Source organism: Primulina huaijiensis, chromosome 10 (genome assembly GCF_012295235.1).
Source record: "Primulina huaijiensis isolate GDHJ02 chromosome 10, ASM1229523v2, whole genome shotgun sequence".
In the NCBI taxonomy this organism is placed as follows: Eukaryota; Viridiplantae; Streptophyta; class Magnoliopsida; order Lamiales; family Gesneriaceae; genus Primulina; species Primulina huaijiensis.
In genome coordinates, this window is record NC_133315.1 from 13,188,101 (window position 1) to 13,208,052 (window position 19,952).

The window sequence follows — 19,952 nt, forward strand, 5'->3', positions numbered from 1 at the left end:
GTTGATGTAGTAGCCCGGATCCGTGATAGAATGAGGACTGCTCAGAGTCGACAGAAGAGCTATGCAGATCAGAGAAGGAGAGAGTTAGAGTTTGCTGTGGGCGATCATGTTTTCGTGAAGGTGGCACCCATGAAGGGTGTCATGAGATTCGGAAAGAAAGGGAAGCTCAGTCCGAGATTCATTGGACCATTTGAGATCCTCGACAGAGTTGGGACGCTAGCTTATCGTGTTGCTCTTCCGCCGAATCTGGCCGGAGTACACAACGTGTTCCACGTCTCCATGCTGAGGAAGTACATGGCGAATCCTTCGCATGTCTTAAACTTCGAGCCGTTGCAGCTCACTCCGAACCTATCTTATGAGGAGAGGCCAGTGCAGATCCTAGACAGGCAGGAGAAGAAGCTTCGGAACAAGCTGGTTAGGCGAGTCAAAGTCAAGTGGCTCAACCATTCAGAGGAGGAAGCTACGTGGGAGTCAGAGCCAGAGATGAGGAGTCGGTACCCCGAGTTATTCGGTGAGTCTTAATTTCGAGGACGAAATTTCTTTTAAGGGGGGAAGAAGTGTAGAACCCGTAACTTAGACTACGTATAAGCCATGCATAATTCTAGTATTTTAAAATGATTTTTATTGCATGAGTATTTAAATTTAATTATTTTACGTAGTAGTTTAAATTTTTATCCTTTCAGTTATTTCAGTAAGGCCGGGCTGGAGTTGGAGTTTAGAGATAAAATTTAAGATTTAGAAAATATTTCCGGAATTTATTTTAGCTAGCAAGTAAGTTAATTTAAATTATTAAGGAGGTTTGAGGATTTATTTAAGCAACTTGAGGTGAGTAGAAAGTAAATTCAATTAAGTTCCATAATTAAGGGGTTAGTTCACTAAATTAATTAAAGGATAGGTAAGGCTTATAAGGGTTATAAATTTAGTAAATAATCAACATTTCCCCTCCATATATTATTGAATTTTCGGTCATTAGTATCTAGACTAGTCATTTCCAACTCATCACCTTTTGACCCATTCTTTGTTGAGTTAGCATACTAATCTTTTTAATTCTTTATCCACCTTAATTAATTAATTATTAACCAATATCCTAACCTAGTCTAGCATGAAGAATCGGTCACCCCATCCATTTCTCTCCCCAACAAATATTTGTTAGCAACCAAAATTCAAATTTCAAAAAAATAAAATGGAGACTTGGTCTTGCTTTTTCCACCTATATTGCACTCATTTTCCCTCACTCTCCTAACCATCACTTCCCCTCCCCCATGACCGAAATTCAGAGGCATTTCAGAGTGTAAAAACCGTGAGCATCCTAGCAAGAATTAGGAGAGAAAATCGAGTAGCAAGCAAGAAAAGAAAACGCTCCACCTCCTCCGCGCCGGATCGTCTCGTTCTTTTCGTTTTTCTTTCAAACGAAACCAGGCATGCATATATTCTTCCTTGACTCTTCAATCAAGTCATACTATCATTATTTTTATGATTTATGATCATCATTTCATGCATGAACCGAAATACATCAAGAAATTTCAGAAAATGCAACATGCAGAATTTTTCGGTTTTCTCTTGTGCTTCACGGGTTGCTTTGTTTTGTGGGTTTCAGGTATTGGTTCGATTCCAGGCTCCCAAGGCGACATCTAGACATGTAATAGGATGTATTAGGATCACTTTGGTCCATTCATTCGAGCCCCACACCCACTGGAAACAAGAAATGACAGCAGCTTCCCATTCTTGCCATATTGAGTTTCGATTTTCTCATGTTGCTGTCAAAGGGAAATGAATCTGATCTTGGCTGCCCTAAGGGCTTATAGCCATGGTTGGATCACTTCCCTAGCATGTCTAAGACGTGACTAAGTCGCCCTTTTGGTGGCTCGGTCCATGGTTACTCGGTTTTCAACTAAAACATCAAGAACAGCCCTTACCCCATTTCGGCCCTTCATTTTTACAGCATGTGTCATTTTGGTTTGGTGGATGGTGTGGATCTTGGTTGGCCTATGGCCCTTAGCCACGGTTCATACCATGCCCCTAGATGTCTAGATCGTGTCATGGTCAATCAAATGGCCATTGGAACGATTCGTGACAGCAAAACAAAAGCAATGCATCCTACGTGCAGAATTTGTTCTCGGTTGTAACGTTTGGGTCGTTGCTGGAATATTTCGAATTGTGGCTGGTCTAAAGCCCTTAGCCATGGTTCAAATCATTCCTTGGGATGTTGGTAAGAGGTTATGGTCGGTGGTTCAAGCCCCAATGGCCATTAGCCTCGCAAACGACACAAGAAACCAAAGCACAGCTGCTGTATTTCTGGACAGCAACTTGCTGTGACGGTTCAGTGGCTCGTTCGAGTTCTCGGTTGGCTTTTAGCCCATGGCCTTGGACTGGACAGTACCTCATCGAGTTAGGAAGGTCATGTTTTTGGCCGTTCGTGATTCGGATCATTTTTGAGGTCGTACGAGAATTTACGGTGCGATGTGCCAAATTGACTCTCGAAAGAGCGTTTCATGTTTTGGCCTCCATTCACCTAGATTTCGGCCCTCACCATTTTAGGAGCATTATTTGATCATTTTAGACGTATTTTAATCATGACTACATGATGGTTCAGTGTTGGTTCGGGTTGGCTCGGAGTCATGATTTAATACGAAGTCGGTAGGCGTAATTGTCACATTTTTGAAGGTTATTGTATAGTTTGGTCCCATAAATCTATTGCATATTTTTCATGGCATATTTAGGTTGCAGCGAGCCTGGGAGCGATCCAATCCAAGCAGTAAAATGGGTACAGGATATTTAATTCAGTTATTTAATTATATTACGTGCAAAAATACAAATTTTGAGATTTATGCGATATTGCTTGTGGTCACTTTACTATCATGCTTAAGTCCGGTCCCCAGTATCGGCCCGGTCACCAGTTACCGGTCAGTTCAGTTGTTTCACCCAGTACTGTGGCAGTAGTCTGATCAGACGTAAATCCGATCCCCAGTATCGGTCCGGTCACCAGTATCGGTCAGCTCAGTTCAGTTCAGTTCAGGGACCACTTGCGTAGACCATAATCTCACAGAAAATTATTATATGCTATTTCAGTACAGGGCTCCAAGGAGCAAACAGTTTCACTATGATTTTCAGTTCAGCTATGCACGTATTATAATTAATCATGACACGACATTTTACGATATGCCTCATGACATGAAATTTTACTCCCATGCAATTTTACTATATTTACTCGTTATTTACGATATATGCATGTTGAGTCTTTAGACTCACTAGACTTGATTGTTGTAGGTAATGATGATGTCGGGATCGAGGGCGGGGACCAGTGAGCTAGCTCGAGTCGGCAGTAGTGGCACCCGAGGACCTCAGTTTCAGCACTTGCCATTTTGATGCTCAAATATTTTATTAGTTATTGAATACTTTAACTTGTTATTTTGGCAAGTAATAATTTCTTCCGCTGCTGTTTTGAACGTTAAATATTTTATCATTTTTTTTGGTATGAATGAGGCACTCCATTTATTTTAAAAGAAAAATTTTAAATTTTCCGCAAATTTTCAAGTAAGGATTTTTAGGCCTCTACATAGAAGCTCTTGAATCTGCTGTTTGAGTTCTAACATTTCAGCTGGAGCTAACCGGTACGGCGCCTTAGAGATTGGCATGATGCCTGGCACAAGGTCAATGGAAAACTCCACCTCTCTCTCTAGTGGAAGGCCTGTGACGTCATCCGGAAAGAATTCAGGAAAATATCTGACTACTGGTACATCAGATAATGACGGAGTGGGTGCGTCAGGCGTTTAAACAATGCTCGCCAAGAAAGACTGACAACCCTTTTGAATAAGTCTCCGCTCCTACATGCAGGAGATCAAGCGAGGGAAACTTCTCCATCTGTCCGGCTCAAAAAGAAACTGCTCCATGCCTAACGGCCTTACTAGTACTGACCTTTTCTGAAAGTCAATAAGAACTTTGTTCTTCTTCAGCCAGTCCATTCCCAAGACGATATCAAATTCTGTCATCGGCAACACAATCAGATCGGCATACACTAGGTGTTGCAGTTCAAGATCGATGTCTCTGACCACACTAGTAGCTGATAACTCTTCCCCTGATGGGACTGTCACTGAATAACTCACGTCGAGTCCAATAGACTTGACGTCCAGATGATTTGCGAACGTCTCCAAAATAAAAGAGTGTGTGGCCACTGAATCTATCAGGGCCTTCGTGGCTACTCTCTTTATGAAAATATTTTCTGAGAGACATTGGCACAACTTACAAAATGTATATCCCAATTCTAACCTTAACCTCATGCAATGAAAGACACCATAAATACTAACCAGCACACTAATAATTCCAAAATCAAAGATTCGAAACATGCATAGCAAAAATAATGCGGTGCTGAATTAAATTAGTTACCAGTCAGCAGGGTCGTGTCTGAGTTCGCCTCCTCTGCCTGCATGGCGAACACTCTACCCTGGGTCGGCTGCCTCCACTGTGGACAGTCCTTCAACATATGATCGCTGGCTCCGCACTTGAAGCATTTGCTCGATTCAAATAAACACTTTCCTGGATGCTGGCGGTAGCACTTCGGGCACACTAGGTACTCAATGGGTCTCTGAGGATCCTTCTACTGAGGGATATGACCCTTGCCTTTTGACGGTCCCTGAATTGGCCTGTTTCCCTGCTTCCCCTGGAAATACCTCTTAAACTGAGGTCGCTGCTGCTGCTGCTGAGGTGCCTGATAGGGCCTCTTTCCCTGCCTATCAACCTCGATGTCCCTCTGGTTCTATTCTGTCGCCAAAGCTCTCGACACGGCAACTGCATAAGTTGTAGGACCAACAACTCTCACATCACGGCGCAAGATCGGTCGTAACCCATCAATAAAATGCCTCAGCTTCTCCCGGGCATCATTCACAATCAGGGGTACAAAGTGACACCCCTTCTCAAACGTCATGAACTCCCTGGTCAGGCGGGAGCGTACTTACTCAGTGAAACACTTGTAGTAGAAAACCTCCTTGAACCCATCCCAAGTTAGTGTTCGCAAGTTCACTGACACTGATGCGCTGTCCTACCACAGTCTGGCGTCCCCTGTCAGTAGAAATGTGGCACACCTGACCCTATCTGCATCCTGCAGCTCCATAAACGCAAAGATCAGATCGATGAACTTAATCCATCCTTCCGCTATCATCGGGTCAGTAGTCCCCGAGAGCTCCTTTGGGTCCATCCTCTTGAACCTCTCATAAACTGCCTCTGGCCTGGGCCTCGCCCCTGTATCCACTACAGCCTAGTTCTCCGCAAACTGTGCGAAGAACTGAGTCATCCCTGCAAGAATCTGAGCCTGCATATCTGGGGGTGGACGAGGAGGAGTGACCCTCTCCCCATTCTGGGCTCAATTCCCTATTCTCAACGCCTGCTTCACGCACAATCCTACGCCTGGGAGGCATGTTGTTCCAACATTTTCCCAACACGTAAACCCAATATGCATGAACATAATATTTTATATCATAAGATGCACGAAATTTGAACTCAAACATGCACATGCTGAAATCATGACTGGGTACATATTACATGAAAGAATTTAAAACTTTAAAACTTACAGACTTGAGGTGTGACTTCGTGAGCTTCTCGCAACTGGCAGTAGGCATAACCTTTTACAAGAACACCGCTCCGATACCAACTGTAATGTACCGTACTTTTGAATTACTTTAAAATTTGCGAAAAAATTTTAAATTTTCTTAATTTAAATAGAAACTTTCAATTTGAGATAACAATAAACTGATCATTCAAAATATTTGCAATGAAAATATCACAAATAAAGTTTGCTAAAAACACTTGTTTAAATATTGTAAAAAAATAACATTAAATCAAAGTATTTGAAACATTGCATAATTTCTTAAAAACATGGGCGGTCCTCGGGTTTAGCCTCCTGCTCAGTCCAAGCTGGCTCATTGGTCACCACCCCTCGTCTCCTCAAAGTCATCCTTACCTGCAATGATCAAGTCTAGTGAGTCTAAAGACTCAACATGTGAAACGTCTGCTTATTCGTTTTCTTAAAAAGTACTAGAATTTTTTTAAAAAAAAACTCTCACATTTTCGGTCATTGCATATACATATACATAAAAATACTTTTGCACTATTTTAAAATAAAACATTCAACTAGTACTTAAAAATTCAAGGGGAGTAGTCAAACATGAAATCGTAAAACGTTTTACCAAACCTAAAAAGTAATAAATGTTGAAAATTGTAGCCCATACTAAACCTCTCAAAAAGCATAAAATGTCGTAAAAATCTTTAACGTAAAATCATAAACTTAAATGCGGAAAATAGAAGCGCTGGTCTTCGGGTCATGTGCACCGACAGTCCAGCAAAGTCATCCATCAAGTCCTCCAACATCATAATTATTAATATCACCTGCATCATACACACCTAGTGAGTCTAAAGACTCAATACATCATATCCTTGATAACAAGTAATACGTAATATAGTTCACATACAACAGTGAAAAATACTTGTACTTAAAATATCATTTTCATAATAATACATAAACTTTAAAATTAAATATTTTCATAAACATAAACATATCGACATAAATATATTCATATTCATATCCATATTCGTATCCATATTCATATTCATATTTATATTCATGTTCGTGTTTGTTGAATTCAGATCGTGATTGTGACTCGTATTCTTAATCGTATTGGGCGATGGATCCATCTACATAAAAACACAGTACTGGGCGGCGGGGACACCAGCGACACTCTCACCAGTCAACTGGGTCTTGGCCAACGCATTAACATATTCGTATTCGTATACGTATCCAAGGAAATACGATCGTCAGGCTCCCACTAGGACCATAACCCTCACGATATTTCTAACATATCAACATATTTAGTCACAATCCCTTCACATCCTTTCACATATTGTATTTCCATCACTTAATAAAAACATGCACATAATATCATTTTATTTTGAAATCAAGCATGCAACTTATCTTCTAAATGTCCAATTTAAACCATAATAATTCATGAACATTTAAAAATCATATTTCAACATATAAAAATTCATAAACATGTGAAATAATCATATTAGCATATAAAACAGCAATTAGAGCACTGCCATGATGTTTACTAATTTTAAGGTGTAAAAAGACCGTTTTACCCCTGAACGTGACATTTTACGTTTTTGACTTTTCCTTGATTTCTTTGACTCTAACATGTCCCCATTAAATATTTAAGCTTAAATTAAAATTCTCATAATTTTATTTAGCTTAAAAACTAGGCTTTTTAATTAATTCGTAATTAAACGTTTTGAAGGTGTTTTAATTTCGAAAAATCCCAAACTTTAATATAAAATTTCTAAATTCAAAATTTAGTCTTTTTATATTATTTTAGCCCTCGTGAACCACGACTCGACCCCCGTGAGCTGTGTTTCAATTTATTTTAGTTTAGAAAACCCTAATATGACCTATAAACTTCGACCCCGAGCCATCTTTCGATTTTCTCGAACCGACCTCAAACCATGTTGAACCAAACCATGACCAACACCATTAGACACCCTACTGAACCTTAGGAACCCACGGAAACCATCCCTAGCCAAAAGCCAAAGCCCCCGACCCCATCCCCTATGCATGGCCGAGAACTTCAATTGAGTGTAGGACTCTCCTTGCTCCTTTAGGACTTAGGCAACCGACCTATCCCCTGGACCAACATATTGTGCACTCACCTAGGACACCAAAGAGTCGACCTAGCCCAGCCTAAGCCCCCTTGGCCGAGCCCACAACCCCTGCGCATACACTGAACCTGCGCGTGACTTGTCACTCTTCTCGGGTAGGAGTCCTTGATGGATAGGACTCCTCCCAGCCCACTTGTTTCGAATCCTAGCATGGCTAGGACCCTACCCTTGACTCCCCAACGGCCCTGGCTAGCCCTGAAACCAATCCAAGATCAAGCCTAGCCGTGAAGACCCCAACGCCGAACCCTATTCTTCACATGACAGCAAGTTGCTTTTCCAATTGGTTCCGGTTCGTGTGTGGTGTTTAGGTGATGTTCTAGGAGTCTAAATTCATGTAAAAAAATGCTTGATCAATACCTATATCATGGAAGCCTTTAAACCATACAAAAACATGGATTTTTGAAGCAAAAGATTTAAGTTTGAAACACTTGTGCATGCAACTTCGAAAATAATTAATATGCTACTTGTTCTTTATAAAAAACATGCATAAAATCTTAATATGGTGTGATGATGAGTAAAAGGAGAATATGGCGTGCCTTTGCATTTTAAACTCACGATTATTCGTTGACGATTTGCGAAGAACGGAGCAAGATCTTTGGCTTGAACTCTCCTTGAACCTCACGAAAATTCCTTCCCAAATTGTGGTGTGTGTGTGTGCCATAAGTTTGAGTGAATTTTCAGAAAAATGAGGCGTGTGTGGCGTGTACTTTGTGTGTTTTGGGAAGAGTTTACATATTATATAATTGAATAATTTACTAACAAAGCTTTAGGCCTATAAAGCATAATTTAGGCCCATTAAAGCTTAATTAGAATTTAATTAAAATATTTCAAATAGCATTGTTTAATTAAGTTTGTGAATTTACTAGCCGGGTCGCCAAAACGTTTGCATTTTTGTTGAAAAACCAACACCGATAAAAATTACGTCCCGGCGTATAAAATCACCTCAAAACTCCTTATTTTCAACAATATGACAGACCAGCACCCATATTTTAAATAATTAAAAACAATTATTTAATAAAACATTTTATGTTTTTCAGCCCTCGGTCTCCGTTCCTCGATCGCACATAGAATATCCTTTTAAAAATACAATTTCATGCATAATGACAATTAAATCCTATTTAACATAAAATCATGCATGGCACAAAATTAATCGAGCAATTAAATTAGTTAACTACTTATTTTTCATATTTCCTAGACTTGTATGCAGTTGGATTACGTCGTCTTAATTTTTGGACCTTACAACATGTATAAACTGGAGATAGCAAGTATTACATAATAAAACCACACACATCTTTAAAGTAGGACTTACATACTTGAAACTTGAACGTAATAGCATAAACATACTTGAAACATGAACATAGTAGCATAAACGTAGACATGTCATCATCATAAAACTTTTCTTAAACATACTTGCATCATACATACTAGAGCATACATAACATCATTTTGCGTAGAGATATGTTTCAAAGCAAGTGACCCATACATAAATGTGCCTGATCAGACTAAACCACAGTATTGGGCTGTCAGGGAAAATCCACTATCACATACAGGAGATCCCTGGTCATGCTTTACCGGGTGGATTGGTCCCTGCTCACGCTTTACCGGGTGGATTGGTCTCTGCTCATGCTTTACCGCTTTCCAATCCTGATCTAAACCCGGTCATGCTTTACCTAGGTGAAGAGGTCCTCGGCCACGTTCACCGACTTCCAAACCCGTTCATAATTTGGTCACAAGACATTTAGCTTACCTCAAAAACATAAACATATATTCTTTTGCACGTCAAACATACTCACATAGCGTTGAGGGATTCGTTGGATCTCTCTTGGGGCCACTGCTGCACATACTAACATGAGTTCGAACACTTATCTTTCATAGCTTAGACGTATAGTCATGCACACACCAAAAAATGACAAATTTCCTTATGACGTTCTAAATCTCTTGTGACTTGAACTCGTTTAATCATCGTACTAAATCATGACATCAAACCCCAAAAACAATCCATAAAAAAAAATTTAAAAGGGGTACACGGACCTCGTGTAAGGGTCCGGGTTGGGGTCCATGTAGGTGCTGTAAATTTGAATTTTGAAGGAAAAAAGGCACGGACTCCATGTCCGTGTCCGTGTCCGGGTCTGGGTTCGAGAAGGGCGGGTAGCCTCTGAACTTGCAAACTCGCAAAAATTCACTAACTTATTGATTCATTCTTCCAATCCAAGCCTAGGGACCATGAACCAACAGCTCGAGACTCATCCTAGGATGCTATTACATTGATTCAAACCTGTTAAACACCTCAAAAGTCCCCAAGCATCGACAAGCAACTTCAATACAACAATAACCTCGACATCATTTCGCTTCCTACGACTTCTATTACATCCCAAGCCATTCCCGACCCAAACGAACCACCAAATAACACCTAAATACATCCCATAACATATCTAATGCAGTAGCAGAAGCTCGGTAGTGCCCAACAAAGCCTGCAACTCAAAAACTTCAAGAACACATCAAGAACGCATTTTTAAAAAACGCAGTTTGAGAAGTCCCCCGAAAACAATCATAACGCACTCATTTCTTATCCAAATATTTCTAATTTAGTGTCAAATCGAAGATATCAAAAGTTATATCATATGTTGAAAGTTTTTTCAGAAAATCGATCGAAAAATCGCAGCATTAAAAATGACAGCAAATTTTGAGTTTTGAGATCCAAAAACGTTTCAAAATTGATCCAACACATTTCTGCTCAAACTTTGCACAACATACATAAATTTTCACGCATAATAAACAACAAAACGAGTAATATGACAAGATCGATGCAATAATGAAAGAACATACATGCCTTTTGATATTTAAAATTACCGAACAGACGATACCGAAGAGGGAAAGATGCGAGGGTTGATCCGGGACAATTTGTGGCTCGATTTCTTGCACAAAATACACGTGAATTGTTGTAAGAATTTTCAGAGAGAGGGTCTGCTGCTGAAGGTTCTTAGAACCCTAAATTTTTCTCTCAAAAATGAAATGAAGGTGAAATGAAAATTATGTGTGTGTGTAACCGTGTAAGTGTGTGTGAGGAGGTGTGTGTGTGCATGTGTTTTGATTATTAGGGAGAGTAAAATTGCTTAATTACATAATTAAAAAGGTAATTAAAATACTAACTCCCCACTAACCTCTAATAAAATTCTCTAATTTAAAATAAAATGCACAAGTACTAAATCTTTAAAAGTTTAAAATCATAAAAATCACCTAATAAATAAATTAGGCTTTAAAAATGCTAGAAACTAAATAAATCATTTAAAATGCCCCAATCCTAACTTAAAATAAAATGCTACGTTTTAAAATCACCAAAATCCTCACCGGTCTCTTTTCCCCGATCCCGCATCGAATAATCGCCTGAAACATGAAACTCAACAAAACATTTTACATGCATCACATAAACATAAATAATTTAAAATAATGCAAATTTCATAAATCATGCATCTCAAAAATCATTTTAAACTTGATTAAATAATTTAACAATTAAATAAATGCATAGGTTTTACGTGTACTGAATCTGGGCTCTACAGTGAGCCATCGAGTTTCTATGAGGTTACTCAAAGCTCGGATGTATCCTTGCGGATAATAGCAATGCAAGAAGAGTTGGAGGCATTGGACAAGAATAAAACTTGGGATCTGGTTACACTATCACGAGGAAGGAAATTCATTGATAACAGACGGGTCTATAAGATAAAAAATGATGACAATAACCAAGTGAAGCGGTATCGTGCTAGACTGGTCGTAAAAGGGTATGCTCAGAAAGAAGGCATTGACTTCAATGATATATTTTTTCATGTGGTTCGGCTTATAACAATTAGAGTAGTGTTGGCATTGTGTGCGGTATTTGACTTACAACTAGAATAGCTAGATGTGGAAACGTCATTTCTTCATGGAGATCTTGAAGAAGAAATCTATATACTCCAGCCAGAAGGTTTTGCGAAAAAATGCAAAGAGAACTTGGTTTGTAGGTTGAAAAAATTTTGTATGGTCTCAAACAGACGCTGAGGTGTTGGTACAGGAGATTTGATTCATTTATCACGAGCCTTGCATACAACAGACTAAGTGCAGATCCTTGTACATATTTCAAGAGGTCTGGTGATGAGTATATCATTTTGTTATTGTATGTGGACGACATGTTGGTAGCAAGATCCAACAAAGAGCAGGTCCAAGGATTGAAGGCACAGTTGACTATGAAAATTGATATGAAGGACTTGAAACTAGCAAAAAAGATTCTAGACATGGAAGTTCACCGAGACATAAGTAACAGAAAGATTTGGTTTTCTCAGAAAAATTATCTGAAGAAAGTCTTGCAACGCTTCAACATGAAATATAGTAAGCCAATGTTCACCCATCTTTCTGTTAACTTTAATTTATTCTCCGAGATGTGTCTAGCAGTGAAGCAGAGAGGATGAAGATGTCTCGAGTACCATATACATCAGCAGTGAGAATTTTGATATTTGTCATTATCTGTACAAGACCGGACATTGCTCAAGAAGTGGAAACAGTTAGTCGATATATGGAGAATCTTGGACGAGAGCATTGAAGTACTGTTAAGAGGATCCTTAGATACATTAAGGGTACCTCAAATGCTACATTATGTTATGGAGGATCAGATTTACACTATGGAGTTATGTCGATTCAGATTATGCAGGTGATCCTGATAAGAAAAAATCTACTACTGATTATGTATTTACACTTGCAGGGGAGCAGTAAGTTGGGATTCAAAACTTCAAATATTTGTGGCGTTACCTACGACGGAAGCAGAATATATGGCAGCTACTCAAGTTGCAAAAAGGCAATATGGATTAAAAGGTTATTGGCGGATATCGGCACAAACAAGAAAAAATTTATTTGTTTTGTGATAGTCAAAGTGTCTTGCACATCGCAAGGAATACAGCCTTTCATTCCAGAACGAAACACATCGAAGTTCAATTTCACTTTGTGTGAGAAGTAGAAGATAAATGAAGTGTGGATATGCAGAAAATTCATACAAAGAACAATGTATCTGATTTTCCGACCAATCTAGTAAATACGGATAAGTTTGAGTAGTGTAGATCCTCAAGTGGTCTAACGGAAATGTAAGCAGCAGATAATGACAAGATCGAAAAGATGTTTGGAGATGTATTTGATTTTCAATAAAATCTCTAATTGAGAAAAATGTCAGCAAAGAAATGGATGGCAACACAGAAAATGCATTAAATGCATTGATAGTGGTGGTTGGATGCCATCATTATTGAGCGAAATTATTCGGTAGTTTTGAGTGTTTAATTCTATAATATTTTTGAGGTGTTTGTTCTCTTGTATTGAGAGAGTGTGTGTTCTCTTTGGAAACACAGTGAATGGTTGTACACCATAAAAACATTATAGTGGAATTCTTTTTATCTTGCTTGTGGTTTTTACCTAATAATTTTAGGGGTTTTTCACGTAAATTTCGGTGTCCAATTTTATACCTTATTTTCATATTATTATATCAAGTTATCGTACGTGAGACCAATTCACTCTTAAGTACAAAAGTTTGGAGAGGCATATACTTTGGACTTAATGTTGAAAACTCCCTCTCCAAAAACAGATTCAAGATCAGCATGCCAAGAATCCGTAAATGATTCATCAGCTTGATTTACCATCCAAACAACAACCATGATTTCTCCCCTCACTTTCCCTTCTCTACACCGGTCCTCAAGTCTATGCCATTGAGGTGCGAGAGGGATATCAGGTGGAACCCTTATTAGGATCTCATTCAAATCAAAAACCACCCTTACAAGATAATCATCTTTTCCCACCATTTCTTCATCCTTCATGAAAACTTCCAAACTCGATGACTGGATCCGCTCCTCAGAGAAACCAAATACTTGGTTCCATTCAGGATTCATCTTCTTTTCGAAATGTTTTGCTCTTCCTTTATAGTTACCGAGTTTCACTTTCACGTAAGGGTCACAACTACTAGTAATAGAGCTAGGTGGAAGATCTTTGGCCTTAACTAATCTAACATATAAAGATAAAATATATGGTCAACAAGATCAAATGTGTTTGTCATTCTTTCACCACTCATCCACCCTCGTCCATCGTATGATCTACCAACCGTCCAACATTCACCAAGATTGGGATTCACTTATTTCACCTCATACTCATCTTCTTCATGACTAAGATGACGAGCTTTTGGATTAACTTGATGATGATGCATAGTTGATTCGACTTCTTTTGGTGATCTTTTCCGCAATATGATGGCTGCCTGGCTGGCTGCATAAATTGATACTTTTAAATCAAATCAGTAGTTTTTTTTCTAATTTCAGTGCTCTCTTAAATAAATTTCTTAGTTTCCTTTGCTAGAACCTTTCTGCTAACAACAGTTTCCGAATGCTCAATACTATGCACAGTTGAGTCAATTGAAGAGTTGCATGATTTGGTTTTTCCTGTGATGGAAGAATTAACGGAAACCGGGCTTTGAGGATGAGGAAGACAAGGATGGTCATATATATGGTTTGTGGTATCTGAAATAGGTAAGGTATAAATTTTGAGGCCAATATCACCTTTGACAAATGAAAGAAAAGACTTTTTTCCAACTTGAAACTTGGTAAACTTGCTCTCCTTGCCGAACAATATTTACGCAAGGGAATCTGACTCTTTCATGAAAATTTATCTTTAGAACTGGTCTTTTTTTGCTATAAACAGAAACTTCAATAAATTTGTGATGGAATCTTTTGGTTTTGTCAAAATAAAAGAAAATTCTCTGATTCCGAAGGAATGAAGATTTTGTAGGATCGTTTTGGTGTGGCTTGTTTGGTTTTCGAAATGGAAGCAAAGCAATTCATGCTATAAAAATCATTAGTCCAAAAAGCAAATATGTCTTCTTGACAAGTAAATAAAGGAAATTTTTTGTGAAGAAGCTCAAGTTTAATACAAAAATGGAAGAAGGTATTATCTCAGTGCTAAAGTTATAAAAAGTATCATGAATCCATGTGATACGCCAAATAAAACACTGTTTTGGATTTATTTTTCATTTGTTCACAGATTGAGCACCATCTCGAAAATTTTTCGAACACCATTTGTTATTTTTGTTTTGATTATTTTGTAACTTTTATAATTCTTCACATATCTCATATGATCGATCTGTAAGAAAAATTGCCCATATCAAAAGAAAAATAAATGTGTAGGAAATGGAGACAGCCATAAGCCTCCATTTTTGACAAACGGTACATGCAACGCCTCAACTTTAGAAAATTGAGACACGCATGCGCCCCTTCTTTTGACTCTCGAGCTCCTGATCAACTCATTGATGGTATGGGAAATGCTTATAAATAGCGGTGATTGAGGTCCCTAAGCACGCACATCATAAAAACAAAAATGCACCATATACAGAGAGTTGGAATGCTTACAAGGCTTCAATCGGAGGAAAACAAAATACTTACAAATTATTCGATGGCCGAAGTTAACGCTCGATCCGCTTCCGCATATTGTTTGTTCATAACTGTGTAGAAACATGAATTTTTTGAAAAACTCTAACATTTGATATCGGAGCATTGATACATATGCCTTGAATATATTTGTTTTCATTTTTCTGAAAAATCCGATATAATGAACTTTTCAAAAAATTCATTACTAAAAGTTTGTGTAAGAAATAAGAAACTTGAAGCTTGAAGATCGGATAAAATAATATTAAGAAATTTACCTGATAATTTTTTCTGAGTATAATAAGTTTCACTTTGAAGTTCTCGTTTGAAATCTTGAAAATTGTAGATTTGTTTATGAATTTTTTTATAGGAGATGAGCAAACAATTTTGAGAGTACAAGGATAGTAAATGAGACGTTGCTCAAGGTTGAAGTTGAAGTTTTAATTGCTTCAAATAATGTATTCCGAATTGAGTTCTATAGGCATTTGATAATTCTTTCTGATAAGCCATGTGAAGTTTGGTATAAAATATAATGGACATGGCCAACCCACTTGAAAGAAGACCAAAGAATTTGTCGATCATTTGGTTAGAGATTTTAAAACTTTATTAATTTTTTATTATAAAGTTTTTTTAATTAAAAATAATAATAATAATTAAAAAATTGATTTGGAAATAGATTTTAATATTTCCAAATTTAGTGCAACTTCCAATACATATTTATAAATTAATTTTGCATGTTATATATTATGTAAAATATTTTGGGTATTTATTTGATATGAACATGCACATTTAATATTATGTTTGCATTTATTCTTGAAGTTTTTAAATGTAAATTATATTGAAAAATATTTTGGTAACTCAAAGATTTATATTATGTTCATATTAAATTATACTAAGTTGTTTATAATTTAAAATAAACATATCAAGTAAAAATGTGAATATAAAGCTATTTGATGAAAAGTTTTAGCTTATAAAGATTCATATAAATGTGGATAATTAAATTGAATAATAGTTATTAGGTAACATAAGAAAATATAATCAGAGAGAGTTCTTCATATATCGGTTTAAGCTGCCTTGACTTATCATTGGTCTCCCTGAGGAACATTGCTTTGTCTAGGATTTTGGTATTTAAAGGGTCTTAGCCCCACCTATCTTTCCTGAGAGCACTCTTGGAAAATATCGATTATGTCACTAAATAATTATTATGTAAAATATTAAGTAAAACCAAAATTTTGTTCAATATACCGTATAATTGTAAATAATTGGGGAATAGCCACAACATCCTTAATTATGAAAAAGTGGATTTGGATCACATAATGAACATCAATTGTAATTAATTTATATAAACGTAATAAGTTTTACCCAACAAAGATTTTTCTTATATTTATATAAATAATTAGGTTAAAATATCAAAATTTATATTTTTCATAATTTACCCATATGAGTTAAGGGAAAATATATTTTGATAGTTTTATCATAAAGTTCCAAAAAAAATCTCATTGGATTAAAATTTTAGCCCACGTGTAAATTTTATGTCACTAGATTTTTAAAACATGATTTACATTGGTAAAACATGATATTACCTAAAAATTTTAAAAATCTTAATCATATTATAAATTTATGCAGTTATGCAACCTACGAATTTTTCTGATATGAAATGTGACATTCCCGAACTGAAGGGCGATAATTATAAAATATGGAAAGAAAGAATTTTTCTTCAATTGGGGTGGATGGATATTGATTATGATAAACGGAAAGACGAATCATCTGTTATTACTGAAAACAACATTCCAGATGATGTTGATCTTTATGAAAAATGAGAGCAATATAATCAACTCTGTGTAATGTTCATTAAGATCAAAATCTTTGCTGGCATGCGTGGTTTTTTCGATCAGCATAATAATGTTAAAAAATTACAGAAGGTTATTGATGAACAGTTTCAATCTTCATATAAGGCATTTTCCAGCACCCTAATTATGGAATTCTCTTCATTAAGGCTCACAAGTGTAAAATACGGAACATAGCAGCTTGACTCAAGACACTTGAAGTGAAAATGTCTGAAAAATCTTCTACAATAAAATGAACCCTTCAAAATTTCCTACAACACGTATAAAGATAAGTGGTCAATAAATGAATTAATAACCATGTGTGTTCAAGAGGAAGGAAGGTTAATAATGGAAACAAATTATAATGTTTTTATGACTAAACAAGAAAAGTATAAGAAGCAAGCCAAAGTCAAGTGATAGGTGTTGTTTTTACGTGTTTTATTGCATTAGTTTTGTGTGTGTTTGCATTGTGTGTGCATGCATTTCATATACATCTTGTTCGTTTTAGAATTAACATATGCATATGATCGTGTCTCACTCATACGTGATGAATTTACAGGTTAAATAGTTGGAGAACTGAAATCGGGAAAGAAATACAGAAGCCACGCGAGAAAGAGAGGAACTGGGCAGAATATTTGGCGCTCGGACGGTAGGATCTTACCGCTCGGGCGCGATATGTGCCTTTCGAAGAGTGGATTACAGAGGACTCTGCACTTGGGCAGTAGAATCTTACCGCTCGAGTGCGAGTGTCGCACATTGGAAGCAAAATAATAGAGGACGCGGCACTCGGGCTGTAGAATCTTACCTCCCGGGAAGGACTCAATTTGGAAAAAATTCTCGAGGATGATTTCTTGCCTTCCGCAGGGTGCTTACCAATTGAAGCTGAACAAAAGGACTCTAGGGCACGAAAAAAATCACATTATTCAGTAGCCATCAAGTTTTGGAAGAGAGAAAAAGGCTTGGAGCGAAGAATTCAAGATTTTTGAGCACCGTTCTTCGCGTTTTCGTCACGTCTAGTATTTTTAGCTTAAAACTTATTGTTTACATATTGCTTTGCTTATTTTCATCATGAATTCTAGTAGCTAAATTTCATTATTTGTTGGGATTTAAGTGGATCCTACCATGAAATAGTGCTTAGTTAATTTATATCTCGACTTTTGATTTATTCTTGATCGTGCTATTATTTTCATTGTGTTGTTGAAGCGTAGCTAACTTTAATATCGATTTCATATTGCGAGTGAGTTCGAGAGAAAAGTCCGTGATAGAAACAAGTAGCATAGTCAGTGTATTTACAATTTACATAGAAATATGAAATCGGATACAATCGATAGTCATAGTCCAGTAGGTCGAAAGCTATGAGATTTCATAGAACGACATCAATTCACCATTGATAAATAATTAAATTAATTAAATTAGCAGGGGTAGGTGAACCGAGATTCCCAGCAAACTCATTTTTCATTGAATCTTTAAACAATCATTTTAACTTATTTCTTTTATCATTTAATTCGTGAATCATTTCGTTGAGCTTTTATTTAATCATCGTAGTAGTAAACAATCATCTGAATTATCATTGCTAAAGGTTTAATAACTGGGAATAACAATTGCGAAATACAGTATCTGACAGAGCGATACTCGTACTCTTGTACACTATATTATTACTTGACATCGTGTATTTGAGATTATTGCGAGCTTAAATATTATTGATTTTTACCAATGATTTTACTGTGCAAGTTTTGCTCGATCAAGTTTTTGGAGCCGTTTCCGGGGACTATTAAGCTAAAATTTTATTTTCAGTTATTTACTTTAGCATTCTTTGTTTTGTTTTGTTTTGTTTGACACCTTCAATTTATTTGCAGATATCCCTTTCGGTGCATGCCAAGGTCTCTAGAATCTGAACTAGAGATATTTGATCCCGAGATTGAAAGAACCCTATGTAGAAGAAGACAACAACAGAGGCTAAGAGACATGATGAACAGGAACGAGCGTGATGAAGAGCATCATGAAGATCTAAGAGACGAGGAACCAAGGCGCATACCTATGCTGAGTACGCACTACCTTCGTTTGATGGAGCGCATCTAAGTATAGTGAGGCCAACCATCAGGGCGAACCAGTTTGAGATCAAACCAGCCATTATTCAAATGATTTAGAACACTGTCCAGTTTGGGGGAAATGCGCTAGATGACCCAAACACTCAGATCACGGATTTTCTTGAAATTTGCGATACCTTTAAATTTAACGTAGTTTCTGATGATGCTGTTAGATTGCGTTTATTTCCGCTAATCTAGGTTAATTCTTTTCCTGTAGGTTCGATCACAACTTGGGAGGATATGGCCAAATCATTCCTCTTAAAATACTTTCCTCCATAAAAAATCATGAAGTTGCGAGCGGACATAACCACCTTCTCTCAATTTGAGTAGGAGTCACTCTACGAGGCCTGTGAGAATTACAAAGATCTACTGCAAAGATGTCCGCATCATGAGCTGCCTCTTGGGTTAGTTGTCCAAACTTTTTACTATGGTTTAATATCGTCTAACCGTACCATGATAGATTTTGCGGCCTGTGGGAATCTGTTGAGAAAAACGGCCGAATAAGGGTATGAATTATTGGAGGAGATGGCTGCTAGCAGTTATCACCCTTAGTCTGAGAGGAACAATCAGAGGAGAAGTGCGAGAGTTCACCAGGTAACCAATTTTTCTGTTGTCACTGCACAACTAGAAGCACTGAATAGGAAAATAGACAGCTTGAATGTGAATGGGACAGCGATGCGCCTTCAAGAGGTATTATGTGATAATGTGGAGGGGAACATTTACCTAAGGATTGTCAAGACAGTGGTCCTTTCTATGTGCAACATGAGGCACCAGTAAATCAAGTGGGAATTCAAAACTGTCCTAAGAATGATCCGTATTCAAACACATAAAATCCTGGATGGCGGCAACATCCCAACTTCTCATGGGGTGGTAAAAACAGCCAGAATCGGCCACAGAGAGGACATCAGTATGGTAAGCAACCG

At 37.3% G+C, this 19,952-nt stretch overlaps 1 pseudogene; it reads right to left on the reverse strand.

The window, feature by feature from the left end:
• The window catches only part of LOC140985895 (FT-interacting protein 1-like), a 41,836-nt pseudogene extending 28,059 nt beyond the window's left edge, over positions 1–13,777 (reverse strand).
• Between the last annotated feature and the right edge of the window lie 6,175 nt (positions 13,778–19,952).